This window comes from Pseudopodoces humilis, chromosome 2 (assembly GCF_049639895.1).
Source record: "Pseudopodoces humilis isolate 2021_Gansu_Grassland_sample_001 chromosome 2, ASM4963989v1, whole genome shotgun sequence".
Taxonomy (NCBI): Eukaryota; Metazoa; Chordata; class Aves; order Passeriformes; family Paridae; genus Pseudopodoces; species Pseudopodoces humilis.
In genome coordinates, this window is record NC_142201.1 from 89,087,409 (window position 1) to 89,098,962 (window position 11,554).

Sequence of the window (11,554 nt, forward strand, 5' to 3'; positions counted from 1 at the left end):
CTATCTCACCTTTTTTGCTTTTAGCAACTAAAACATTGCAAAACTCAAGCAACCATAATTGCTGTTCATGCCAGAAGAAGCAGCTGTTCTTACAAATCAAAATTAAACATTTACTTCAATATACCATACAGAACAACGTCCAGTGTCCTACTACCAACATCATCTCTAAAAGCACAGTAGAGAGTTAAAACCACATTCTCATAACTGAATTAGTGACACAGCCTGGCAATTAGACAACATCCCATATGAAAGAGTCAAATTACAAAGGCAAGGAAAAGCAGGAACACTGGGCCAGTTCCAATTTAAATTAACTTTTCTTCATAATCAAAACCTGCCTGAAGTGACAGTTTATCTTTTAGGGAGGCAAGAACCTCAGAACAGCCATTCTGCAGTTAAATGGCAACATCCTGACAGCCAGCACCTGCCTCTCTTGTTCCTGTGGCTGCTCTGCTCCCTCTCTGTTCCTACAGCCACCTTTCCAAGTCACAGGCCAAGCCAAGTAAAAGCATAAGGGATTCCCCACTCGACCACCTAGCAGCACACTAATAAACTCTGTCTTTACCATCATCTCTAGCATCTGCACTAACAGCTTTTAAACACGTATCTATTAACTATTTCAAGTGTAAAAGATGTGAATTCTTTCTCACCTCTGCTATGCCTCTAAAATGCAATCTATGCAAAGCCAATGCCCATCCAACCAGGCTGACCTCTTTCTTAAGGGGCTACACATCTCATAACACTGAATAACAAATTAAGGGAAAAAAAATTTTAAAAAGCTGCTATTTATCTCTGCATCCTTTTCTTGTGCTTGTGTAGTGGCACTACAGATTTTCAATTTATATGGAAAAGTCCTTGAGGGCCAAAATGCTGCCTTACCTTCCTACCCTGTTGGATGTTTCCATTACCAGTAATCAAAGAAAATGAAATACCCTGAAGCATGTATGTACCCCAGAAGCCACAACAGCTGACCATTTTAGAAATCTACAGAACCCCTGAGGCCTTTGAAAGGCCTCTTGCCAACACAGGATATTAGGCACTATATGAATTTCCCTCCTACAAAAGTCCACTAGCACACCTACATAGGATATTAGCTTAATTTTAACTCCATTATAAGTAAAGATGCATCTTGTATCCTTTACAATTTATATGTTCCTTATCTAAAACAGTTCACCAATTGATTTCAAACATGCTCTTAAGCTCTAGCAGTCATACTCTGATTAACAATGCCAGAAATCAAAGTATTACTTGCAGCAGAACCTTCTTTGACTAAAAGGTGATTTATTACACTGATTTTAAAGTCCTAAATAAATAATAGCCCATAACCTGAGCTTTCTATCTTGGTTTGCCCCTAGCACAGTAATCTGGTTACACAGTAGCCCAAAAAATGTAACTGCCCTGCTCTCAATGTTGGAGAAACCCGTTTTCCTTCACTGTTCCTAGGTTTTGCATCTAACACTTGATCAGATGCAGAATTTACATGGTGAACTGCCTTAACACAAACGTCTTTTCAAAATTCAGACTCTGGCACGATTTTTAGAAGAAGCCTTCTTGCAGCAAGGAAGAAAATCTACAACAATTTTATAATATAACCACAGATCCTTACCTTATTTTGCAGAAGCAGGGAGTAACAAAAACCCACAGGCCTACTTAGAAAGCTAGAATTCAGCAGTGAAGCATCACCGCTTGCGAAATAATCGTCCTTCTAGTGCCCCTACACAGAGGGATGAGAAAGCCTGCTGCAGAGGGGAAAGAAATTTCTGACACACAGCAGAGGCACAACCACCTGACTTGATGAGTCATCAGTCTCTCCCTCTCTCCCACCAGCACCGAGGAATGCCGCAATAGCAATTCCAGCCACCTCGAGCCCAGCTAACTCCCATCTGTGCCCTCCCTATGGCACAGGACCGAGCAGAAGAAATTAAAAGGCTTTGGTGTTTGCATTAAGGGCCTCCTACAAAGCTGGGAATCCCAAAGTCTCGAGTGGTGCATACAACTACTCAAAAATCCTTGAATGGGGTGCATGTTTTCTGCTGGAATCCATTCACTGCCATCCCTCCAGTGTAACACAACCATGTCAGTGTGTGCTGTGCTCTGGAAGAGCTTAATAGAACAACTGTTTAACAACAGACTGCACAGGGAGGCGCTGAACACACTGCAATACTAATTGCTTGAGAATGCTGAACAGTATTGATTGCCTCCAGGAGTCTTGTGGGGCTTCCTTATACTCCAAAGCCCTTCCCCTGGCCTGCAGAAGCATTAATGCAATTGCACAACATCCAGCACCTCAACAAAGCAGAGAGCTGTGCCACACTGAGTGACAGCAGCTGCAATCTGTTTTCAGAGATCGACAGGCACTGCCCTGTATGCTGAACAGAACACAAGCAGCCGTGTGATCCCTCCCTAAGAACCTGCATGAAGCTGAAGAGTTCCCTGCAGTCCTCACAACTTCTCAAGTCTATCTTCACAAGTTCTAGGATTACCAACACTTCAAATTGGCACAAAAGCTTAGACACTAACCAAAACTGTAGTGAACAGCACAGTATCAGTAATTTGGAAGCAGCAGCATTACGTCAGTAAATCACCAGTGCTAGGATCCATTCTGCTGGAATAACTTTGAACTTGCAAGTCATAGATTTTAGTACACCTGAAACAGACTAATGTGCTTTGATTTACAAGGGTAGAAAAATGGAGTCAGAATATAAGTCCTTACATATGAATGATATCCAGGAATGCTTAATAGGCACGAACAATAAAATGTAGCCAAAGGAAAATTTCCGAAGAAAATCATACCTCCCCCTCTTAGTAAAAACCTGGACATTACAGGATAGTAAAGATCACCACCCACACTGGACAATCAGCTTAGTGTCACATTGGAGTGATGCTTCAGATTCAAGACTGCCAACATTTACTATGTTCACCTGAGCAGACTCTGGCAAAGAGTAAATCCCAGCGTCCAGCAGCATGAAGATCTGTTGCAAGGGCCTCATAAATAACAGGATAATCACTGCCACAGATTTCCTGTAACAAGGACAGTTCATACTTCCCCTTCTAACAGATGATATCTTTAAGAGGAAGTATTAAAAAAAAAAAATCCAGTGCCTGAATTACTAGACAAATGCAGAAGTTAGGCAGGATTTTCCTATCTAGAATTTGGGATATAGTCCCACAGAAAACAACACGCCCAGAACTCTAACACAGGTCACTGGGAAAGGAAGCCCAATAGTATTCTCAGGAAACCTGCTCCTTCCTACCACACAATAATAATTTTTTATTATAACCACACAATAATATAATTTTATTATAACACAGCAGGGAAAATTACTCCAGATTTCTTAGTCACTAAATAACTGAATTGCTGAGGTTGGAAGGCACCTCTGGCAATCATCTACTTCCAACACCCTGCTCTACACAAGCTGATGTAGGCTGCTCAGGGCCACATACAGATGTGTTTTGATTAAAGGATCAAAGGAGGATGAAGACACCACAACTCTCTGGGCAACCTGTTCCAGTGGTCAGACACCCTTGCACTTAAAAATGTTTTCCTATGTTTAATGGGAATTCCCAGTATTTCAGTTTGTGCCCATTGTGTCACGTTACTTCAGCAGGTATCACTGAGAAGAGTCTGGCTCCATCCTCTTTGCTCCCTCCCGTCAGGTGTTTATATACTTTACAGTAAGATTCTCAGAGCCTTCTCTTCCTGAGGCTACATAATCCCAGCTCTCACATCTGCTTTTCCTACCTCCAAATGCTCAAAAATGTTTGTGGCCCTTTTCTGGATGCACACCATTAAGTCACATCTTTCTTCTACTAGAGAACCCAGAACCAGACATAGCACTCTAGATGTGGTTTCCATCAAGTTTAACCAAGGTGAAAAACCACTTCCCTGAACCTGTGTCCTGGGGGGACTTTATGATACTGGTATCCCCAATCGTCTGGTTTATGTTATATATTAAGTTCTGCACCTTTAAGACTGGCTTTGAGAGCAAGAGAGGGGGAAGAAGAAGCGCGCAGTTTGTGTTAAAGAAAAACATCACTCCCCCACATCTCGCTCCTGGACTGTGGTGTCTGCAGCACGGACAGACAGCGGGACAGAGCTTCTCTCTGGCTTTTAGTTAGCTCTAGCTAGCTGAGGCAGAGGAGTTCCCTGGACCTTTGTTTTTCTTCCCAATTTTCTTGGATCTGTGCAAGCCTGCTCTGGACTGAACACCCAGCCAAACCCCGAGAGCTCACGCCTGTGGCCCACCGGGGCCTGGGCCTCGGCACTTTCCAGCGCCGGAGAGACTGATAAGGACCTGAGCGAGCCGAGCTACACCACATGAAAAGGACTTTTTCTTCCTAGATTTGCCATCCCATCGAACAGCAAGAGGTTTTATTATTTAATATTACTCAATTTCTGTTAAATAAACAGCTTTTTCCACTTCTCTCCAAGGAATTTTTTTTTTTTTTCCCGGACCAGGTGGTGGGAAGGGGCGTTTCCCTGGGGAAATCCCCATTTGGAGTTTTCCTTCCTAATTTGCCCTAAACTAGGACAACCTGTTGGCAGGATTCTTCCAAACATGGCCCAGGATAGTGCTGGCTGCCCTTCCACAAGGGCACACTGCCAGCTGACGTTCAGCTGGGGGACCCCCCCAGCTCTTCTCAGCACTCACTCAGTCCTCAGCCTGCAGCAGTATGTGGTTATTGTGCCTCAGGTGCAGGACTCAGCACTTCCTTTTGCCAAATTTCCTGGGATTCCTGTCAGCCAATTTTTCCAGTCTGCCCAGGTCCCTCTGTATGGCAGCACAACCCTCTGCTATATCAAACACCTTCCAACTGTGCCATCAGCACTCTAATGAAACCAGACAGGAGTCACGTCCTGTGCTCAACACAACCACAATGCTCAGTCTTCTCATGACACAGACATTGTGAAGCGAACAGCACCAACCTTCCTGCCATAAGCTCTGAGCTAGAAAGATTATTTCTTCAACTCAAAACTACGGACATTTTTCCATCTAGTTATTCATACAATTTCAGTTGTCACATGGCACTTTGAAGCCACCCCTGCTCTGGAAAAATCTGGAACCTAGTTAAGTGATGCTTAGCTACATACTGTGGACCCATCAGCAACCCTACAAGACCATCTATCTTTCACATAACTTGTTCCTTGGATTCCTCTAAGCCCTGTCATCTCACATGAGGCTTGCTTTGCTCAGCACATGTACGTGTAAATCCATGTGTACCCAAGGAAAGAGAATTATGCTCCCACTGTCACTGCAGCACACAATGGCTACAAAGTGAGACCATGCGACACTGAATTCATCAAGTCTACCACAAGCTCCTACTGTCCTCTTCCTAAAAACAAATAGGGACTTAACTGTGGGCATGCCAATACATACAAGTTTGATACTTCAAACATCTATATGAAAAGTATATATCCCTAAAGCAAGGGTGTGAAGCCTGTTCATGCAAGATGTACCACCATCACAAGTTGTTACTCAAGCACCCAAGCTTTTATTCAGCAGCTTGGGAAATTCCTTGTTAGCCCAGAACAATACTAGAACAAAGCTGTTTGAACAGGACCGAGAAGTCAGCAGCAAAAATAAAACTAGATAGAAAGGCTGGCAAGGTGTTCATTGCTTAACTGCTTTGACCTACTCAAGATCTGATCAGCTCAGCAGATAAGCAGCCTTCAAACATCAAATACAGCGAAAACGCTGTATCTAGAATTGATAAAGATCCTAGCTAAATCCATTAAAATACTCCTGTTACTAGGAGAAAACCACATTGTCCATGTGAAAAAATGTTCATCAACTGACTCATATGCTACAGTTTTCCATAATAAGGTTTTCTATACCAATTCTTTCCTCTCAGCTGAGGCTTCTCCAGAGGAGGAAATTGATAAGCCTCTCCTTAGATCTTACTTGCTACACTGCTTCACAATTTTATTACTGTGAAAAATTTTACATTCCTTTCAGCCTGCTACACATTCTGCCCTTTCTTTGGCTTGATAGACTTTCCCACAAAAGAAAGATCTAATGCAACTGAAATCCAAACCATAATACAGAACACTAATACAAAATTCATTTCTGTGTTCTGCAGTGACCTTCTTTTCTTATGCTGATCCTGTCATCTAGCTGCTAGGGTTGAAAAGTTCTGCAGCCATCTGCTCAGTGCAGTGCTCAGTCATTTCCTCTAGATGAACAGTTTTCATTAACTTCACTAACATTACTGGCAGACTAAAATCCACCCTAGCCTTTATTAAGTACAAGTCACTCAATTTACAGGTGTATTTGGCATTGTTACTTAAAATATTTTTTGTTGCTCTAACCATTAAGATGACAAACATTAAATTGAACTGAATACATATTTGTAAGCAACTATAACAGCAAACTTTACTCCAGTTCAGCAGAGTCACTTCTGAAGAGCTGAAGATCTTACCTCAACAGACAAAAGGTGTGCAATTTGACAAAACAACTGCTGCTAGATTTTTAAGTCAGGCTCAGTTTTACACGCAGAATCACATGAGTTGTTTGGGCTCATTAAAACACATCATCTCCTCTTAAAGTCATCTCACTACTGCCTAACTCCTTGTCCCCAGGTGTAATGGCTAAAATACTGAGCATGAGTTTGGAATAAGCATTTCATCATTATACTTAAGTTTCAAACCACCTTTAAAGTTAGGATATTATGGAATCTTCAGTTTATTATGTAAGGTACTTGACAGCTAGTTTGAAGAGCTGAGCCAGGAGTCTGGATGAAAGTCTTTGAGAAAGATTCAACATCCCTAGCAGATAGAAGTCCTCTTTTATAGTACCTTTGATATAATGAAACACCTGGTTGGAATCACAGCATACCTACTGGCACTGGATTCCAGTAAAACAAAATTAAGCTGAGGTTGACTTTTTCTGTAATGGAAAACTGCATCTTTATGTTTTAAAGCAAGTTAAGCTACATTTGGAAATTTTATGTTCGATCACCTGAAATGTTTACAGCTTCTTTAGAACAGCCAGAGGTCTTCCAACATATTAAATTTTAACATTGTTTAAACTACGTATTGTGGTGGTTGTCTGAATATCTATCAGCTCATGCAAATTTATCTCATGATAACAAAACCCTCAAAATTTCCAGGATCCACAGGCAATTCACATAATAGAATTGCCTATTTAGACAGCTTTACCAATATAGCCTGCAGTTAGTCTGAAATACCATCTTAGGGTTTTTTCCTGAAGAACTGCTTTTTAAGGTCTTACTTTCAGAGCAGGAAATAAAGTAATGAGACAGTGTAACAAGAACAAGGAGCAAATATTTGTTCCGCTAACTGAAGTTCTTGGAAAATGCAGTTTCTTTGCTTGGATATTAAAAAACTGTCAAGTCATTCTTCAGGCTCTTACACAAAACTTGCATACCTGAAAGCTTTTGTCCACCTATAATAAGTTATTCCCATAAAGGCACAGCTGTCTCTCTATGAAGTCCATGGCTTTTCCCGTATCCTTTCTATACCTCCTCACACCCAACCATCCCAACCACAACAGGACTGCTCTCCATGCTTAGGGCACAGAACACAGACCAGTATCACAGACATCCAAACCACCTCTCTTTTACGTGAACCACCACAAACCACTTCAGTAAGCAAGCATAGCTTACAGCAGCCTAAAGATGGGACACAGCATCTTCACAGCACGTATTCTGACATTTTTCTTTGAGTGCTGTCTGGCAGAAAAACAATTGGGCAGACTGGTCAGCTGAAACTCACCAGAGCACCAACATTTCAACTTGGCTATGAGAATCCTTACAACACGAGCACTTTTCAATTGATTAAGAAGGACAAGGATAAGGCATATTATAGTACAGAGACCCTCTAGAACACCACCTCCCTCGAGCATTTGTATCTGCAATGGGTCTATTTTCAGCAAGCTTTTTCGCTCATTTATCTGTTCAGCACAATGAGTCTCAGTTAACTGGAGCAGCTTCCCATACTACTTTTGGTCCTTGCTGATTACATTTGATTTGAACATAACAGACTCCCCAAAATGTTGTAAACTATGACAAAATTAAAAGAGGGGCCACCGTCAGACAAATTATTTCTGAACAGAGTGACCAGTGACACTGAATTTTACTATTACACAGGCTCACAGGACTAGTCAAGCTGATGAAGCAAGCAAATAAATTCAGCTGCTAAAATTAGTCTTTATCTGCCATTTGGTTAAGTGGTAGTAACAAGGTCTGTCAGATTTTCAGGATCTATCCAGAGCCATCTTACTGATTTTCAAAGTAAATGTAACATTTCAGTAAAGCCAGGTCTTGGAAGGCAAAGTCTGTTAGAACAGCCATATTATGTATGGCTGTCTAAAAGAGCTGTCAGCAAATGGTCAATGTTTCTAAGATATGGGGGTGTTGAACTTGAGAGCTTAACAAACACAGGAGAAGCAAATGCTTGGATGAAATATAGTAACCAAACAAAAAGTATTTATGAGAGTGCAGAACTTAACGCCATGAAAGAAGACCAAACCCAATAATTTGGCATAAGCTTAGCTGTCCACTCTCAAAGGGAAGAATGGAGTGAGCACTTCAAAGACAAGCAAAAAGCTTTTTGTACCATAAAAGAAGATACAACAATGACAAACAGAAGATCCGGTCAAAACTGGTTTTGCAAGTTGGACATTTAGGTGATTATTGGCTTACTCTGTACAGGAAAAAAAAGGCTGAAAAGTTTAAATTAATTCTGCTTCTTCTGCTGGAGTTTCTCTCTGCCCAGCTGGAAGGCTGAAGAAGTCACATGATTTAAGATGTCGAGTAGAATGAATGAGCATGATATTCCAGTTGACTACATGGTACATGGTCTGCTTTCCTTGGTAAAATTCCAGCCTAAAAAAAAAAAGTCATGTGGATGCCATTGTTTAATAATGCCTCAATACTTCCAAGTCCGAAATTCCCTGTTTTTTAACCAATGAAACAAGTATGGGGAAAAGAATGTATTTCAGGCAATGTAGCGTTGGGATGATGCATGGTTTGTGTTTTGTAGGGTTTTCTTAAAACGACAGAGAAAAAAAATAGAGGGATTACTACTTGGTCAGCAGTAGCATTCAACATTTTATGGTCAACATCAAAGTAACCAAAGACCCCAGCTAGGTTAAACTGTAATCTTTTTACTCTTTCTAGAAGAGTATTTAGGAATGCAGCCATAGCTCACAAACATGCAATCTAAAAGCCCGAGGGAAACCCGTAAGTAGGAACTTTCAGAGTTTGAGAACACAAAACCAAATCATTATGGAATCAAAACAAAGACGGGCTTGAGAACCCAAAGACACAGTATTCTGGCACCAAAGCACAATAAGGAATGCACAGTGCCTCTAAAAGGATCTTAATTCATGGGAATCATCTGGTAACCTGCTGGTTTATAGCAGCTTTGGAGGACAATGTCTAACACCAGCACCCATGCAAGTCTGGAAGATAAATGCATGTAGTCATACTGGGAAAAAAAATTAGGCAAGAGAAGGACACTTAAGGCCCACAGACTTTGTAAATCAGGGTCAATGAGGCATAAAATGGTTAATATATATTTAGACCAAAATAAAAGCTAAATTGAAGCTAACGCTCTCTAAAAATGAAGCAACACTAATCACTCATGGCTCAACCTGTATTAGCACTACCTGCAGAAAATAATTCTTGATTTGGAAAATGACAAGAAGGCATTTACAGGAAACAGAGATCTTGTGTTACTATTGCAACACAAGACCACAACCCCCCTTTGAACAGTCAGCTGATGCCAGCAGCCATTTTCCACTGTTGCCTTAATTTCTCCTTCCCTGTTCTCTCATGTTGATGTCCATGGTGATTTAGTATTTCTGAATGTCAGACTTTGCCACCTGATAACAAAATCAAGACTAATTTTTTCCCCACATAAAAGAATAATGCTTTCCCAGAGGACATTGCATTACAGAATGACAAACACAGCAAAAATAATCTGTAGTATTTTTGGTAATTCAAAGACCTGTAGATTCTGATCTCACTTCACATATTCTTACATAGAAAATAATAAAATGTAGATATTGTTAAATATTTATATTTGCTGGTCATTGAAGAGGCCTTTGAAAGGAAAGTACCACACTGAAAAGCCAAGCATTCAGCTGCGGCAGATCTGCACAGTGCAGTCAGAAGTCAGCAAAAATACAGGACAACTTAAAACATATTGAAGATCTGCCTCAGTTGCTCAAACTTCCACCTGCAAATGCCAGTTTGTATTTGTCATGTTCGTGCTAATAAATCACTTCTAGCAGTCTGTCAGCAGGTTTTCCTGTTTTTCCACCCCCTCTCCACTTCATCAAGAGGAATTAGCATTTGAAATGCCATGCTAGATCAAATAGCCAGTGTACTTTGCTGAAGTATTACATTACAATGAATAAAACGATCACCAAATTGCTTTTATGAAAATTCTGTGAGGGAAGCCAGTAAAATCTTAGGAAGAAAGACTTTACTTTCTTTCTAAGAAAGTATATCACTTTGGGCACCTGCATGGAATGGACGGATCTTGACACATATGTGTCACATACTCCAATATCACAGCTACCTGTAACACGAACAATATCATCCCGAATCCAGTCATGCAAGATTTCTTCCTCGCCTTTAAGTGAATGCCAAGAGTGATGTCTGGAACACCTCATCTAAGGCAGAATTTTTGTCACTGGCTACAGGAATAGGAAGCACATTTGATATGCCACCAGGATATTCAACTGCAAAACAACGGGGGCTCTTCTGCCACCGATGGGCTGCAGTGAGAAGCCCGCATTAACATTCCTCTTCCATAACCTTGCTGCTCGCTCTCTGCCGGGCTGCGGTCAAGGCACCGAAAGATTCAGATCCACCCACTCAAGATGGTGGGATGACCTGGCACTGGAACCCAGCCACTATCCAGCCGGTTCATTTTCTGTAAGGAATTCTGGCATAACCCTAAACCATCTCATTAGGCGTCTTCCACGAGCGCTCAGCAGGTTTTTCATTCAAGGGCTGCTTCGCCTTCCAGGTCCCTTCTCCCTGCGAAGCGGGGCGGAGAAGCGCATGGCCGCCTCCAGCGGGCTGTCCTGCCGGGACACGGCTCCGTGAAGGTCGGCTGCCCAGGGCCCCGACGACACCCGCTCCGCAGAGGCAAGGGCCACGCTCCCTCTGGGAGCAGCTCCACGGCGAGACCGCGTCCTTCCCAGGCAGGATCCGAGCGGGGAGGGGAGCGGCGAGAGCTGACACCCCCCCCTTCACCGCCGAGGAGGGCAACCCCCGGGCACAGCTCGGGAGAGGCGGAGGCAGCGGTGCAAGGCAGGGGGGAGAGGGGGCAAAGCGTCTCACCTGGGCCGGCCCGGCGCGCCCGAATCCGCCCGAGTCCCTCCGCCGGCGGCAAAGGAGGCGCTGGATCAGCTGACGCCGGGCCCCGCGCGCATGCGCCGCGCCGCACACCGGAAGCGCCGGGCGCGAGCCGTGCCCAACTCTGGGCGCAGCTTCGCCCGCCCGGCCGGGGCCGCTTCCGCGCAGGAGCGCACCGAGCGCGGTGGGGCGCGCTGATTGGTCCTTCTGCATCACGTGAAAG

The 11,554-nt window shown here is 42.9% G+C and overlaps 1 protein-coding gene across 4 annotated transcripts in view; it reads right to left on the minus strand.

Moving 5' to 3' along the window:
* ATP6V1A (ATPase H+ transporting V1 subunit A) overlaps positions 1-11,472 on the minus strand; it is a 31,312-nt gene extending 19,840 nt beyond the window's left edge. Inside the window, exons 1-2 of one of the 4 annotated variants that reach the window (XM_014253380.2) lie at positions 11,317-11,411; positions 8,662-8,844 (exon numbers count right to left, since the gene is read on the minus strand). The gene's annotated coding sequence lies outside the window, so the exon portion shown is untranslated. Of the gene's footprint in view, positions 1-1,603; positions 1,746-8,661; positions 8,845-10,546; positions 10,711-11,316 lie in introns of those variants that run through there. The other 3 variants (XM_005523870.3, XM_088051147.1, XM_014253381.2) reach the window with 3 other exon arrangements.
* Positions 11,473-11,554: the final 82 nt, after the last annotated feature.